Genomic DNA, 15,442 nt, shown 5'->3' with positions numbered 1-15,442 from the left:
AGAGCCTACTGATATATTTGCCTAGAAATACGCTAGATCAACATTTGTAATTCTATTTCTACAATAATTTTCAATTTTTCTGAGTTGAAGAAGTCACTGGCAATTTTACTCTCACAAAATAGTTCTGTATTTTATAAAATACAAACAACTAAGGAGGAACAGAAAATGGCAGTTTTCTCAAAATCATTGTTGAAAGACAGAGACATGATGGTGTGAATTTTATTTCATTGATCAATTGATTTTATTTTATAGTTTACTGAAGAGTGCTTTTTTAAAAAATTCAAATTTTAAATAATTCTTCCTATACATATCAGCTATAATGCAATGTAGATTTTTACCCCCCCTTAGAAGGATATATCTTATTCTATGCTTAGCATTTAGAAAATACACAATACAATGTAATTGCATTTAAGAAACTAGTTCAACTCAGAAAGAGCTGGACTAAATCTTACTACAGCTTTGTGATTACTGGCAGAACAAACAATGACAGCAATGGTGTTTTCCAAAAAGGGCTCAGCCAAGAGTCTGGTTGGGGAAATAGATGAATGAATGGATTCTTGGATATTGGTAGAATGGCATAAGAGTGGCTAGACCTCTCAGGGTGGACCTCTATAAAAACAGGTATGTGTTTACTTCAGTGCTAAAAATCTTTCAACAAATCATTAATGGTAGAGAGTAAGGTTAATGGGAGAATGAAGAGTGGAGGGCTGGAGTTTTTCATATCTTTCTCTGTGTAAGATCTAGGATGAGTGGGCAGACATTGTGTCCTATTGGTGGAAAGTCAGGACTTTCAGCCAGCAATTTTATTTTCTCTACAGTTTTGCACTTGGAGGAGGAAATTGGGAAATGGCTGGCAGCAGGATTTCATATTCTAAGACAGGGCTCACAAATATTGTCTTCATCAACCTCATGTTTGTGTTGGGTTCGGATGGGGAGGGTTTGGGAACTGAAGGATGTGAGACAAAAAAGGGAGGGCAGCTGGAAATCAGGAGAAACAGTGGCTACACTTTTTTTCATAAGCGCCTACTGAGTGAACAAAATGCCAAGACAGATTAGGAACCAACATGAACCCTAGCCAAGCCCACTGCCAGTGAAAAAGGAGACTCAAGTGAGCTCTAACGTCATCCTCCTCTAAATTTAGTGCTGCTCATCAAGCGTTGAGAAGAACAGGCATGAAATAGCAACTCTCGGTTGCAGGATTAGGAACAGCAGTGTCTAAAACTTGGAGGAAACTCTATACTTTCCTTCTTTTACAAGTAAAGGAGCAAAAATCAAGCTCCCTTGGCATTTGAAAAGGAAAAAAATTATGGAGAGTAGACTCTATCCTGGATGGAAGAAATCCAGGGCAGAGGTGCAGGCAACGAGGAGAGAGGAGGGGCCACACCAAAAACCGGGCAGCGAGGACAGAGGGAAGAGATCTGCGCACAGGAATGAAACCACATTCTAGAAGCTGTGAAAACCAGCAGGCACTGATTTGTTTGACTTGAAGTGTGTGGATAAACCGTGGCTTCAAAAAGGAGAGTTGTTTTACCCTCTTCGAAATAGGAGACCCCATGGTCAGTCTGCCCTCCTGTGCCTTCTGGAAGCAATCAGAAAGCACATTTTGTAAGAATGGCATCACCCGAGGGTTCAGATTTCTTAAGCAAGGAGGAGGCAGGCTCTTAAGGCCTTATTTTTAACCCGTATTTGCTCTGTCCTAAGATACTCCTGCTGGAGGTGTTGAGTGAAGGGACCAGGTGGAGTTGGGCGAATGATCACAGTGAGGAAAACTTGTCCAAGGCCATGCCCGTGGAAACTTTATTATTAAGACAAACTTCTGAAAGGGAATATAAAATGTTTTATATACTTTATTTTAATAAATGAGTTTCTTTAATTTTAACTATTTATTTAAAAAACCATCTCCAAGAGCATGTACCACATTGTTGGTGAAAGTGTTTAATATTGGTTTCATATGATAAGGAAGTTAATAGAATCATGGATGTGACCATGTGGAAGGGATTTGGACCATCCTGTAGTTCAGAATTTCTTGAGTTTGTGTAATATAGAGACTCCTTTTAACAGGAGGGGAAAAAAAGATCCATGCCTCCATAGTTAATTTAATTATTTTTATTATACTGTTCTTTAAATATGTACAAATGAAAAAGACCCACCTAGATATTATCTCTCCATTTTAATCATTGTTGAACAGCTATAACACTAAAACAAATTTATGAATTAAATACAAAGAAAACTACGTAACAGTAATATCCAGATTATCAACTTTGGTTTCTTACATAGAAAATTTTACTGGAATTTAAGAAGGCTTACACCGTGGACAAGAACATGAACATGACAGGTATCTAGAGATTATTTTGTTTTTGACACACTCATACTCCTGTATCCTGAATGGACGGTTAATTCTTCCATGACTTTTTCTCTTCAGATCTACTTTCACTTGTATGTCATGATGTCATTTGACCTGCACCCTGGAAGGAATGTGCCATTGGTGTTATGTCATACTCTCTTCCTTTCTCATTATTCTTGACAAAATGGAATCGTTTGTTGCCCACATGATTGTACACTGAAAACAAACGCAGGCACCAAAACTGTGTGGTAGTGGCTGTTGGTTATGAATTGGATCTACATTTTCTTTTTGTTGTATATATATGTTTTTATTTTTTATTTTATTTTATTTTTTTTGCTGAGAAAAATTTGCCCTGAGCTAACATCTGTTGCCAATCTCCTGCTCGCTTTTTCTCCTCCCCAAAGCCCCAGCACATAGTTGTATATTCTAGTTATAAGGCCTTCTTTGTGAGCTGCCACCACAGCATGGCTACTGACAGACAAGTTGTATGGTTGTGTGCCCGGGAACCAAACCTAGGCCGCCGATGTGGAGCACCCCAAACGTTAACCACTAAGCCATCAGGGCTGGCTCTGGATCTGCATTTTCTAGGACAGAATTTGCATAAGTAAAATATACACGTAAAAATAAAATGAAAGAAAAACACGAAAACAAAGTTGCTAGAAAACTCTCAGATGCCTGAGAAGATCTGAGGAGCCCTGATGCATTGCTTATCCCGGCCAGTTCTGGTTCCATGGAAAGAACTCCTTCAGGAATCTGGGGAGGAACAGTCATGGAAACACACCATCTGCATTTCTAATGGAGTCCAGTTACCCTTGTTTGTTTCAAATATTGGGGTTTTGCAAGAGATTTCATTTGAAAAGAGTTTTAATAGTGTATCAGTGAAGACTGCATGTGGCTGCAAGTAATAGAAACCCTGCTCACAGAAATCTAAATGTGTAAGGGCTTACTTTTTGCACATATATATGTAGACCACACCTACACAGTCCAGGATGGTTGTAGCAACTGAGCAATGCCCACAAGGACCAATGCTTCCTTTGTGCTCCACCATCCTCAGCGCTTGAGCTCAACTCCCTGTGCTCATCTCCATGTGTTGTGTTCAAGTCAGGGCAAAGGTGGCAGGACATGAAAGGGAAAAACTATTTTTCTTCAGGAACCTTTGCTCCTTTAATCACAGAGGGATCCCCTCCCATGTAGACTTCCCCTCATGTCTCAGAATACACAGCCAGAACAGGGTTGTGTGCCCACTGGCCCCATGGACTGACATTACCGTGATAGGTTTAGACCGATCAGCTTTCATCCTCTGGTGTGGAGTAGGAGCCCACGGGTTCAGATCAGGAGCTGTCTACCTGATAAGGAGTGTGTCAGTGTTCTATTAGCAGCAAAGAGCAGGGATGATGTCTGTGGGCTAGGCCTGGACAGTTTGGGCCACAGATGCTTGAACTTTTTTTTTTAAAAAAAATGAATAAACACATTTGAAAAACACTGCTCTAATAATCCATTCCTTCCATTTTAAAGAGGTGGACACTAAGACTGAAAATGTGTTACCTGCCTGAGGAACACAGGCAGTCCAAGACAACAGCTGGGCTTCTTGTCCCTTGACTCTGAGTCTGGTGTGGACCACGTGGTGTATGTGTTGCCCAGTAATGACAGCTGAGTGATACTTCAGAAGCCATGCTAGAGAAAGGAATATCATGATGGAATCTTGGTATTAGACGGTCTTTCAGAAATCACCTGGGTCCATGGTTTCTCAAAACCTCCTGAATCAAAGTTTCTGAGATTAGAGTTGGGGAGTCTTTATATTTTTAAAATCTCTGAGTGGTGGAAGCCAGCCAGACTCTGGTCCACAGAACTGAGTTTGTTTAGCACTGCCGTGGCTAAATCATTACCCACTGCAGGAATGCCATTTATAGCGTTGGTGACAGATCTCAGCCAGATGTGATGGCAATGCCCTCGCTGATGAAGAACCTCACAATCTGCAAGGCACCTTGGGGAGTTGTTTCTCATCTCATGGCTCCTCAGACTGAGTCAAATTTGTGTCTCTGTACTTGGTAACCCATGGCCATTGTCATAGTCTCTTAAGCCACATTTGAGGATGGTGGTGGTACTTGGTGCAGAAGTGAGGTGAAGAGAGGGGGTAAAGGTAGAGGTGGTCAGAAATCTTGGGATAGATCTTGATGCCACTAATAGCTGGATCTCAGTTTTCCCATCTGTAAAATGGGATCAGATGCCTCTAAAGTGTTTTCCCTTTCTCACAATCTATGAGTTTTGTAATTCTAAAGCTCTCCCTTTTCTTTATGAATGTCTTAGTCTTCCTTTCCCAAGGCTGGGCATCTTGAATTGTTTCATCTCTCCCTTGTCTTTTCCTGCGTTACTCTCTTCACTCTTCTCTGAACATATTCCAGTTAACCTCCTCCAGACAAAAATATGGCTTCCTGAACTCAATTCCAGTCATCTGACGGGTGCATCTTCCATGAACAGGACACTACACATCTATTCACCAACCGAAGGGGAAAGGGTGATTGTAACGGACAAGAATCACAGTAAGAATGAAGAATGGAAGGAGGAGTGATCTTGTAGCAGAAGGAGAGTGATTATATTGTGAAGTGAGCCCAGGCTCTGAGGAAGGCAGACCTGGACTGTGATCCTGGCTCTGTGACCTTGGACACGTTACATCATCTCCACATGCCACAATTTTATCATCCTTAAAATGGACATAATAGTATCTACCTGTTGTGAGATTGTGCATATAATGCACTTAGCACGGTGCCTTGCACACAGTAAGGACTTAAGTATTTTAGCTATATACGCTTAATATTAACTGAGAAAGCATGAGGCGGACTGACAGAGAATGAAATAGGCAAATCAAGATGAAGAGTTGAGACAATCAGCAGAGAGAGAATGTTTTACACTGAGTTATCCAGGTTACTGCTTCAATGTTGCCCAAATTTCTCTGCAGATTCTGCTGTCCTCTTTCTTTCACCTTTATTGCCCACCGAAAGGTGATCATCTCCATTATTGTTTCAAATTCCTGTTGCCGAGTGTGAACTTCCTTATATAAAGAAAGCCATGTCAGCTGTGGCCCCTGGCCTGCCTGTCAGACAAGTCAGCAGGACACAGGGAGGGACGTGTCACCATGGTTCACTAAGTGTGTAAATCCTGTGAGATTGGTTTGCTGAGAAATCTTTGCTGGTGGTTGCCCTAATGGAGCTCCGGGTGTGTAAGTGGATGTGGAAGCAATGGCTTTATTCTTCCTTTTAACCGATAATGCAATGGTACCGATTAAAGCAAGCACAGCTTCCTGATAAAAACTATATTGCCAGGGATTAGAAACACCCTCCTCGTTCAGACCACTTTCCCTTGCTGGGGTGATAGGATCAGACTCTCTTGTGAGCTCTCTGACTTCCAAAGAATATATTTCTGAATTCCTAGAAACCCTGTAGTTATTTGCCAGGGTTAATATATTCATCCACTGAAACTGCTCTCATTGAGCTCAGAGTAAATAAATATCAGGGTGAGCTCCTTTCTCCAAGCAAATCATTCGACACCGCCCTGTTGGCCCAACTCTGACTGGGGCTGTGGTACTCAGGGCGTATTCAATGAAAGAGAACTGCAGAAAGGCACAGCATTTTCATTCTTCTCCTGTTCTTATCTATAGTTGTCTTCTCTCTCGTTCTATACTCTTTCTAGCTCTTTCCCTCTATTGTTTTATTCTGTTTCATCTTCTGTTGCCAGTTTCTTTCCTCTATCATGTGTGCAGTGTGTGTTTACCACGGTCATTGGCTTCCCTGAGTGGCCGGGAGTGTTGATAAGAGACTAGAGTCTGGACAGCATAACTTTTACCATATAAAGACAAACTCCTAAAGTTGACTGTGATCTTCAAAGGGTTGTGGCCTCACTTCTGTCACTAATGAATCTAATCTTGGTGTTTCCCAGGCTGAGGATATAAACAGCGGGTCACAAACTGGCAATCTGAGGGCTGGCCGATAGGCACATTCTACTTACGAAGTGTTTTTTAAAAATTGAGTTATTTACAATGCATTTAAATGTACTGAGATATTGTATATGAATCTAGATATCTAGAAAAAGCTGGAGATGGGCATCCCTGGTCTGATTTCACACGGTGTGGCTGTTGGTGTGATCTGGGAAGCTCCTGTTCCTTTGAGAGGACGTATGTCTGCTGCATTCATTGACTGCACCTTCCTGATCTGTAGGTATTTACATTAGCAAGCTCTCAATAGGGTTTCTCATCTGAACCTCAGACTATAGAAAATGATTCGAGTGACCATTTTTTCCATTTTCAAGTGTGGCACATGTAGTACCATTCTAGATACGTAAGAGAGAGGTGAGGACATTATGAGTTAATTCTCTCAGAAGATACTGTTGAGATGGGCTAAGTATCTATTGAGAAGCAATGCAGTAGGACAGCGTGATAGCCACAGGTCTCAAAGGTAGACATTCCTTGATTAACCACCTCATGAGACTGTACATAAGATTACCAATTTTAGATGTGATAGAAATCAGAACAGTCACTGCCTCTGGGGATGGGGGTTGATTAGGAAGGAGCATGAGGAAAGTTTCTAAGGTGATGGCAACATTCCCTATCTTGACTGAATATTGTTTACACAGATGTACAAATTTGTAAAACTCGGGCTGTCTGGTTAGTATCTGTGTATTTCACTGGAAGTAAGTTACACCTCAATAGACGTATATGCATATGTACATATATCCATACCTACATATGTGAAGGCAATTGAGGCGCTTAGCAAAGTGCATAATAACCTTTAGCTATTATCATTATCATTCTTGTTTCTCGACACTTTCTTTAAAAAAAAAACCACAGCAAAACTAAAAATGAGATGAAGAGCATTTCCTTTAAGACCACAGGTTTCATTGTAAGCCCAGGTAATAGCTGAAGATCCTTGCCAAACACAATTGTCAAGGGAGACTACTGGGTCAATGCTAATTTTATGGAACTATTGAATCACTGTGGAAGGATGTGCCTAATTTGTTGTAGCTGTTTTTCATGATGCTGTAAAAATTTATGAGTTTCAGAGACATAGTCAAGACGGCTTATTACTTGGGGAAAAATGCCTAGACTTAGCATAACATGCATCCTGGCAAAAATACAGTAGTCGCTCAATAAGTATTTGATGAATTGACTTAAAATTAATATCCATGGTGAGAAATTCTAGCTAAAACTGTTACAAAAACACGTTTTTAATTAGTTATCATGCTGTTCTGACCAAGTATATCCATATAAATGGAAGCATTTAATACAAAAATTGAGAGAACAGATTTTTCAGCCAGGCACTCTAGGTTCAAATTCTTGATATATCTTGATATATCTTTAACAAGCTGAGTGTCTTTAGATCAGTTACTTAACCTCTCTGTTTCTCAGTTGTGTCAACTGTAAAAAGGGGATAACAGCAGCACCTACCTCATAGTTATATGTCTGCAAGGATTATATAAGTTCAGCAAAGCATTTAGAACAGTGTCTGGCACATAGTAACCATTACACAAGTGTTTCTCATCAGTTTTGTATACTTCCTTTATGTTAGGAAATGGATAGTTTTCTTGTGATTTGCTTTGAGCATTGTCCAAAAAGCATATGCATGGTGCTTGTCAAACAAGAGTTTAAGCTGCAAAGACTGAAGCCTGTAGTGTATGGGAAGCGTACTGGTTTTCGGTTTAGCTGACTTTGGTCTTGTCACTAACTTAGTCTGTGACCTTGACTAAGTCACTCCACCTCCCTCAACCTGGGTTTCTCATCTGTTAAATAACGGTTTGAATGTTTTATCGTTCATGTTCCCTTCAAGCTTTGTGTCTCGTTCTCTGATCTTAAGTGTTTGAGTCATGTTCACTATTTTATTATACAACTTGATCTCTAAGTCACAGAAAAGCTGTAGTGGCTGGACTGCAATTGTCATTATCTGCTTCTGGTCAGAATCCTCCATGGGCATTCAGGAAGCACTGGCCTCGTACAACCCAGGGTAGCTGGTGTGCTGAAAAGGATCTGTTGCTCCTGTAAGAAAGCTGGCCACAGACAAGGCCATGGTGGGTAGATGCAGCATCCTCTGCATGTGAAAAAGACACTGTTAAATTTGACATCAGGTGGTTGAAATTATTTTTCCTGTTCAGTGGTGTTCAGTTTATACATTTTTTTCTGGTCCTCAACTTACAACATCAAGGACCACATTTAAAATGATGTCTGAGTTTTATGCAGAAACAAGTCTTCAACGACTCTCAAGGTTCCTTCAAGTCTTGGTTCAGGTATTGCCTTCTCCAGGAGGTCACCCTGTCCCACACTTTTCAAATGTGAACCTTCTCTGCTCCCCAACCCCCAGCACTGCTGATCCCCTTTCTCCTGTCTCTTTTTTTTGGGGAAGTCTTTTCCCCGTAAGCACTCATTCTCTTGTAAGATAAATTTCAAACACGGTTTTCACGCTTGTTGTCTGTCTCTCCCATCACTGCCTCCTGCCACGGCCGTGAGGTTAGGGATCTGTGTTCTTGCTCATTGATGTATCCCGAATGCCTTGAGTACTCCCATGAGAGGGCCCGAAGGAAAACACAGATTTGTCAGGTGGTGGCAGAGTTTATGGCCTTTTAAATGCATTCTACACTAAATGCACCTAGATGGTAATTATAAATACCTTGCATCTTATCCAGAGAAAGCCAAGCTTTTGTCTCATTCCACGTGTAACGGGAAGAAAATTGGGCCTGAGATTGAGTCCAGACCCTAACCAACTCACTAGTTAGGTACCCTTGAGAATATTCCTTTATTCCTTGGGACGTCAGTATCTCAATTTATAAAATAATTTTAATAATATTGATCTCCCAGAGTGTTGTCAGGAATGTATGAGCTCGTATATCTGCTAATGCTTAGTAAAAATAATTATGAATGTTTCACAAATATACCTCTGTCGGAAACTACCTCACCTGGCACCTCACACATCTAAATCTCTAGGACTGTAAGAATTACTGCTCATAATTATACTGAAGTATCTTCCAATTCACCAGAGATGAATATTTTAAATTTAAGGTATCTTGTACTTTGGAGGAGAACTTTGATAATAATATCTGTGAAAAACCATATGGATACACACATGCGTACACACACATAAATCTTGACGTAGCAATTCGGCTTCTCAGGGCTTCTCTGAAAGGTGTATTTGTATATACGTGAAACAAGTATCCTCCATTTCTGTGGCTTTAAATAATCCTCATACGCAGGAGACTTGAACATTTATTCTCTAAGCCCAGTCTTCCCCCTGAATTCCAGACTCATTTCGAAGTGCCTTTGTCACACCACCCCCGTGGATTCCTCTATGCATTTGAAAATCAACTTGACTGAACAGAGCTCTCTTTCTCCCTCCGCACACTCCATTTGCCTCCTGCCCAGGAGCCTACTGTTCCCCCAGTGTTCCCCGTCATGATAAATGACACCATCGTTCGCCTGGCTATTCACGCCAGAACGTTGGCATTCTCCTTGACTCCTGTCCTTTTCTTGCACCCTGTGTATCAGGCAGCAGGGAATCCTGTTAGCTCTGCTTTCCAAACAGATTGCAAATACAGCAATTCACCACCTTCTCACTCACCTCTACCTTGTTCTGAGCTACTGTCACCTCTCTTAGGGCAATTGCAGTAGTCACAGGCCCCTGGTTTCTCCACTGGCATTCTCATACCCTGTAGTCTGTTCCTTAGAGAACAGCTGGAGTGATCCTGAGGTGAAAATCTGATGGTCTCACTCTCATGCCTTGGTTCTCTGATAGTTACTGCACCATCAGTATCATACCTAAGGTTTTTACTGTGTCTTGTAAGACCCAATGTGCACCCCTTCTGCCTGTACCTCCAAGCTTATTTTCAAAGTCTCTCCCTCTTGTTCCCTCTGATCTAACCACACTGTCCTTCAAATGTGGCAAGTGAGTTCCCACCTCAGGGCCTTTGCACTTGCTGATACTGTTTCCTCTGACGGAAGAGCTGCCCCCAGATGTCCTCATGCTTTGCTCTCCTGCTTGTTGGTGTTTTGTTCTCAAATCTCTGCACTAGAGGCTCTCCCTGACCATCCTATAGACGGGAGCCCCCAACTCATTGCCTGTCTCCTCTGCCTTACTTTTTTCTTTACATGACTTATTCCTAAGAATAAGTATGAAAAGTCCATGTTTGTTTGTTTATCAGTTTATCATTTCCTCCACTAGGTTGTAAGGTCCAAGAGGCAGGAAGTCTGGCTTTTTACTGCCAAATGGCTAGTGTCAGCACATGGTAATACCTGACATGTATTTATTTGTTTAAATAAGCGTTGGTAACAGAAAATTACCAGAAACAACCTCAATGTCATCCCTAAGAGTTGGCTAAGTTAAATACCATGTTTCCATACAATCTAAAACTAACTTAAAAAAATAGTTTTCTGCATACTTTTATGGAACTATCACTAAGCTGTGTTAAGTGGACCAAATTAAATTTGCCGCAATAAAGAGCAAAAAAATATACCCTTCTTTGTGTAATAAAGAAAAATTTACACCTGTGTGTATGCATTGAATGTACACATTGAATAAAACCTGTATATATATTGAACGTTTCTATAAGGATAAGAAAAAGCTGGTAATAATTGCCTCTATGGAGGGCGCTAAAAGCATGAAACAAAAAGATTTTCTTAACTGTATGTTCTTTGGTGCTTTTAAATACATAGACTTGTTTAATTTTTTCAGTAAAAATTGATTACCACTTACATTTTCCAATTCTTAGAAAACTAAAATATGGCATACCTAACTTTAAAATTAATCCAAATATTTGTTTAAATAGAACATGCCGTTCCTGGACCATTTCACATAAACAGACACTTACTTTTCTGGATGAATTTTCCAAGAAAAAATATGTTGATTGTTATATCAAAACTGAAAGTGGTGAGTTTGTTACAGTTGTCTAAATTGTGCCAAATGTTAGCAATCCATGACTAATGCCTTGTGTGGATGGCTGAACGAAAACAAGCCTTGAAAGCAGATACTTTTAAATGAGAGACCTTAAAATTAACATGGCTAATGGAAAACTATTTACATGCCAAGATAATCCAAAATGACTCAGATTCCACAACAAACTGTAGAAACTGTAATGAGCCTGTGAGGGAACTCACGCCTGCTATTTACGTAAACTGGTTACAATCATACGTAGTGATGTAACTCATGTTTACCTGTAAACGTCCTGGAAATTTTCACATGCAGAGGCATCATCAACACGCTCTAGCTCATTTGATTTGTATCACCTGTTTTATTTCTAAATAAAATAATATAATTATTTTTATATATTTATTATATATAACTATAACCTTAACTATAGTTATAGTCTGGCTTTATTCTCTACTCTTTACCATAATCCATAAGGCACAATACAGTTGGTCCACAGCCTCTCTCTACGAGCACATCCCCCATCCTTTCCTCTGTGCTCATCCAGTGCTGACCCTGCCGGCCATCCTGTTTAACTTGAGTGTGCTCTTAAGGCCAAAATGCTTACTGTGTCCTCTGTTGGAAAATTTGTTCCTCTAGATCTCGCCTTAATTGTCACTTGGTCGGAATGGCCTTCTGTGACCAGTGTGGGTCACCATCTGTTCTCTATCACGGCCCCCTCTTTGTTTCCTTCCTATCACCTAACTTTAGTTCTAAGGCTTTCATCCATTTACTTGTTTATTGTCCATCTCTCCCATTAAAATACAAGCTTGAGGGAAGCAGAAGTAAGATCCTACTCAGCCTTTTGAAGACCTAGATCTTTCCAGGGTATATTGTGGTACCTGGCACATAATAGATGGTCAAAAAGATTTTTTTCTGGGGCCAGCCCCATTGCCAAGTGGTTAAGTTTGCTCGCTCTGCTTCAGCTGCCCAGGGTTTCGCTGGTTCAGATCCTTGGTGCCGACATGGCACTGCTCATCAGGCTACGCTGAGGTGGCATCCCATATGCCACAACTAGAAGGACCCACAACTAAAATAGACAACTATGTACTGGGGGGATTTGGGGAGAAAAAGCAAAAAAAAGTACATATATATTTTTTTCTGTTGAAAAAATAGATTGGGATTGGGGGTTTCCTTAATGTGCTGTGCCATGTTTCTTTCCCCCATGGTATGTAACTGTCCAGAGAATTGTGCTCATTTGCACTTTCTTATGAGAAATTCCCTTAGGGAACAAGATATCATGAAGCCTCGTAGGTGGAAGAGTCTAGCAATCATTAGTAAAATGCCTGTCAATGCCTCTTTGTTCTCAGCTCTGCCTTATTAGTAGAGTGGCTCATGACCCATAATGTTTTACAGGCTCAAAGAAGAATCGTCGGGAAACTGAATGGCACTGATGTGTCTTTAGAAAGTTTGCTGATTGATCTTTAATCATCCCTCAAAACATATTGCATTCTTGGGGCTGGCCCCGTGGCCGAGCGGTTGAGTTCGCGCCCTCCGCTGCAGGCGGCCCAGTGTTTCGTTGGTTCGAATCCTGGGCGCGGACGTGACACTGCTCGTCGAACCACGCTGGGGCGGCGTCCCACATGCCACAGCTAGAAGGACCCACAACAAAGAATATACAGCTATGTCCCGGGGGGCTTTGGGGAGAGAAAGGAAAAAATAAAATCTTAAAAAAAAAAAAAAAAAAAAAAAAAAACATATTGCATTCTTCCACAGCGGATTGATAATGCAGACACTATAACTATTTTCTAGATATCTTTTATTTGGGGGGTAGGGAGGAAAACATTTGTTCTTCTCCTGAAGAAGAACTTTGCTGAAATGAAAGCCCTGAATGCAGACAGAACTTGACGGCTTCTAGCAGTATTAGACTACAATATGTGCTCAGCCTCACAAAGTATGCCAGTTGCATATATTTCCACCCCAAGAGCTTCCTTTATTTTTATATCACCTGGTGAAATGTAAGAAGGGGGACAATATAAGATTTTCTAGTAGCTATTTGATACTGACCGGATTTAGGAAGGGAAGTCAACATGGAACAAAATCTATGACCACTTGAGTATGATCAGGCCAGTTTCTGTGTTGAGATGTCAGGGGCTTGTCACAGAAGTAGGACTCATCACTCTGAAGTTCAGTGTAGGTGAGCTTCAGCTGGAAACAACGCAACTTCCTTCATTACAGGAAAAGCAGCTGCAGGGGCCAGGGACCACATAGGCTGGGCCTGGCTCAAGGATCTTTGTGAGGACTTCACAGTGAGCATCGGATGTGTACACGTCCCTCCCATGGAACCACAGGATATGATAGGATATTGCCTTGACTACTGGTAGTTCCTTCCTATCTAATGGCAAAGCATGAAAAGTTTTATTTTATTCATTCTCTGGGAGATATAACTCTATTGCATTTTGTGTACAAGAAACAGATTATCTTTAAGTCGACTGGATTTGTTTATAAACAGGTGAACACTGAAAATAGCCTCGTGAAGGAGTAGAGTAAGGCTCTAGATTTAAGCCTACTTAACATCAGTATAATTGCTTGTGCTTTTGGAAAGGGAGGTAAATTGCGTAAGTTTTCATTCCTTTACTTCTGATCTTATAGCTGTTCACTTATTACTAGAGGATATGCTTTGTTATTTAGCATTGGCTGCATTTTTATTCATTCACTGAACGAATATATGCTATTAAATGTATATACATATAATCATTCTATATATGTATAACTTCATATAACTACATACACGTATATATACACCATTGTTTAGGTGTTACCAGAGTTCAAAGAACATTTAAATACAAAGTTTTAACATATATTCAGGGAGATGACATGTATCAGTGTAAAATATGTTGTATAATAGTGTAAAGAAGTTCCCAAAGATTGATGGAAAGTACTACAGTCTTGTGATTGCCAAGAAAAGGATATATTTATATAGAGAGACTCCTTTTTAAAATTCACATGCTTGGTACACTCCTACAGAGGCAAGTAGGCCTCCTAGGGACCATGTTATACTGGCTGAGATTCATATTTGCTGAATTATTCACCTTTTGAGAGTTTTTTAATGCATGATTGATACAGAGGGAGGAAAAGAAAAAGATTGTTAATCATTATCACACAACAAATATTTATTCCACACCTCTTGTGGTCTGGGCACTGCTATACTATTAAAAATCAGTTGATCACTTCCTTGTTTTAAATTCTGCCGTAGGTTTTCACTGCCTTTTCAGTAAAGTGTGGTCTCCAAGCTCCAGCATCATCTGACTCCAGCCAATTTTTCAGCCTCATCTCCTGCCCATCTCCACTTCCCTCATTACAGCTGGTCACACAGACCTTGTCCACCCTGGGCCTTTGTCTTTGCTTTCTTTCCTCTACCGGGAACACTTTTTTACCCCAGCCTTCACCTTGCTGTCTTTTTCTTGTCCTTCAAGTCTCAGCTTAAATCTTACCTCCTCAGAGAGTTCTCTCTTGATGAATCTGTGTAAAATGCCTTCCATCCTGTGATGCACTCTTTAACTTTACCAGACACATTTCAGCATAGACACTTCACACAGTTCATTTTGTTTCTTTTTGTGTTTGCCATTCACTGTCCCCTACCACCCAGGCTGTGACCTTCAGAAAGGCAAGGTAATTCTTGTTACTTGTGGTAGCTTGAGAACCTGTACAGTATATGGAATTTGATTGATGCTCAACAATTATTTGATGAGTGAGTAGATGGATGAGACATTGAGATAGGTCCCATTTGAGATGGAAACTGGAGTTAAGGTGAGAAGTAGAGTTTCATCCTCACAGAAGTGCAACATGAAGGTATGGCACTGAACACTGTCTCTGAGATGAAAGAGAGGGGAGACTAACTCATAATGTGCACTTGGAACAAAGAAGCAGAGAGGAGAGTTGGGAAAGACAGATAGTAATTAAAGATATAGAAAAGGAACCCTGGGCCTGCAGTGTCATGAATGCGAAAGGACAAAATTTCCAGTTGGGAGGGGGAAGTTGGCAATGCCCAAAGCTTCAGAAGTTCCAAGGAAAATGGGCATAAAGAAAAGTACATTGAATTTTGATCAAGGATATCACTAATGATGAGAATATAAGATTCCTAGAATTTTGCCAAGGATCTAGGAACCCTGGGAATCAATGAGAGTAAAATTAGGCAACATGTAGAGGAGATAATAAAGGT

At 40.6% G+C, this 15,442-nt stretch overlaps 1 protein-coding gene across 2 annotated transcripts in view; it reads left to right on the top strand.

Moving 5' to 3' along the window:
* The window catches only part of SGCD (sarcoglycan delta), a 421,219-nt gene that overhangs the window by 49,078 nt on the left and 356,699 nt on the right, over window positions 1–15,442 (top strand). The gene's annotated exons all lie outside the window — the stretch shown is intronic.

This window comes from Equus caballus, chromosome 14 (genome assembly GCF_041296265.1).
Source record: "Equus caballus isolate H_3958 breed thoroughbred chromosome 14, TB-T2T, whole genome shotgun sequence".
NCBI lineage: Eukaryota > Metazoa > Chordata > Mammalia > Perissodactyla > Equidae > Equus > Equus caballus.
The sequence above is the reverse complement of the archived record's forward strand: the minus strand, read 5'-3'. Positions and strand labels throughout refer to the sequence as shown.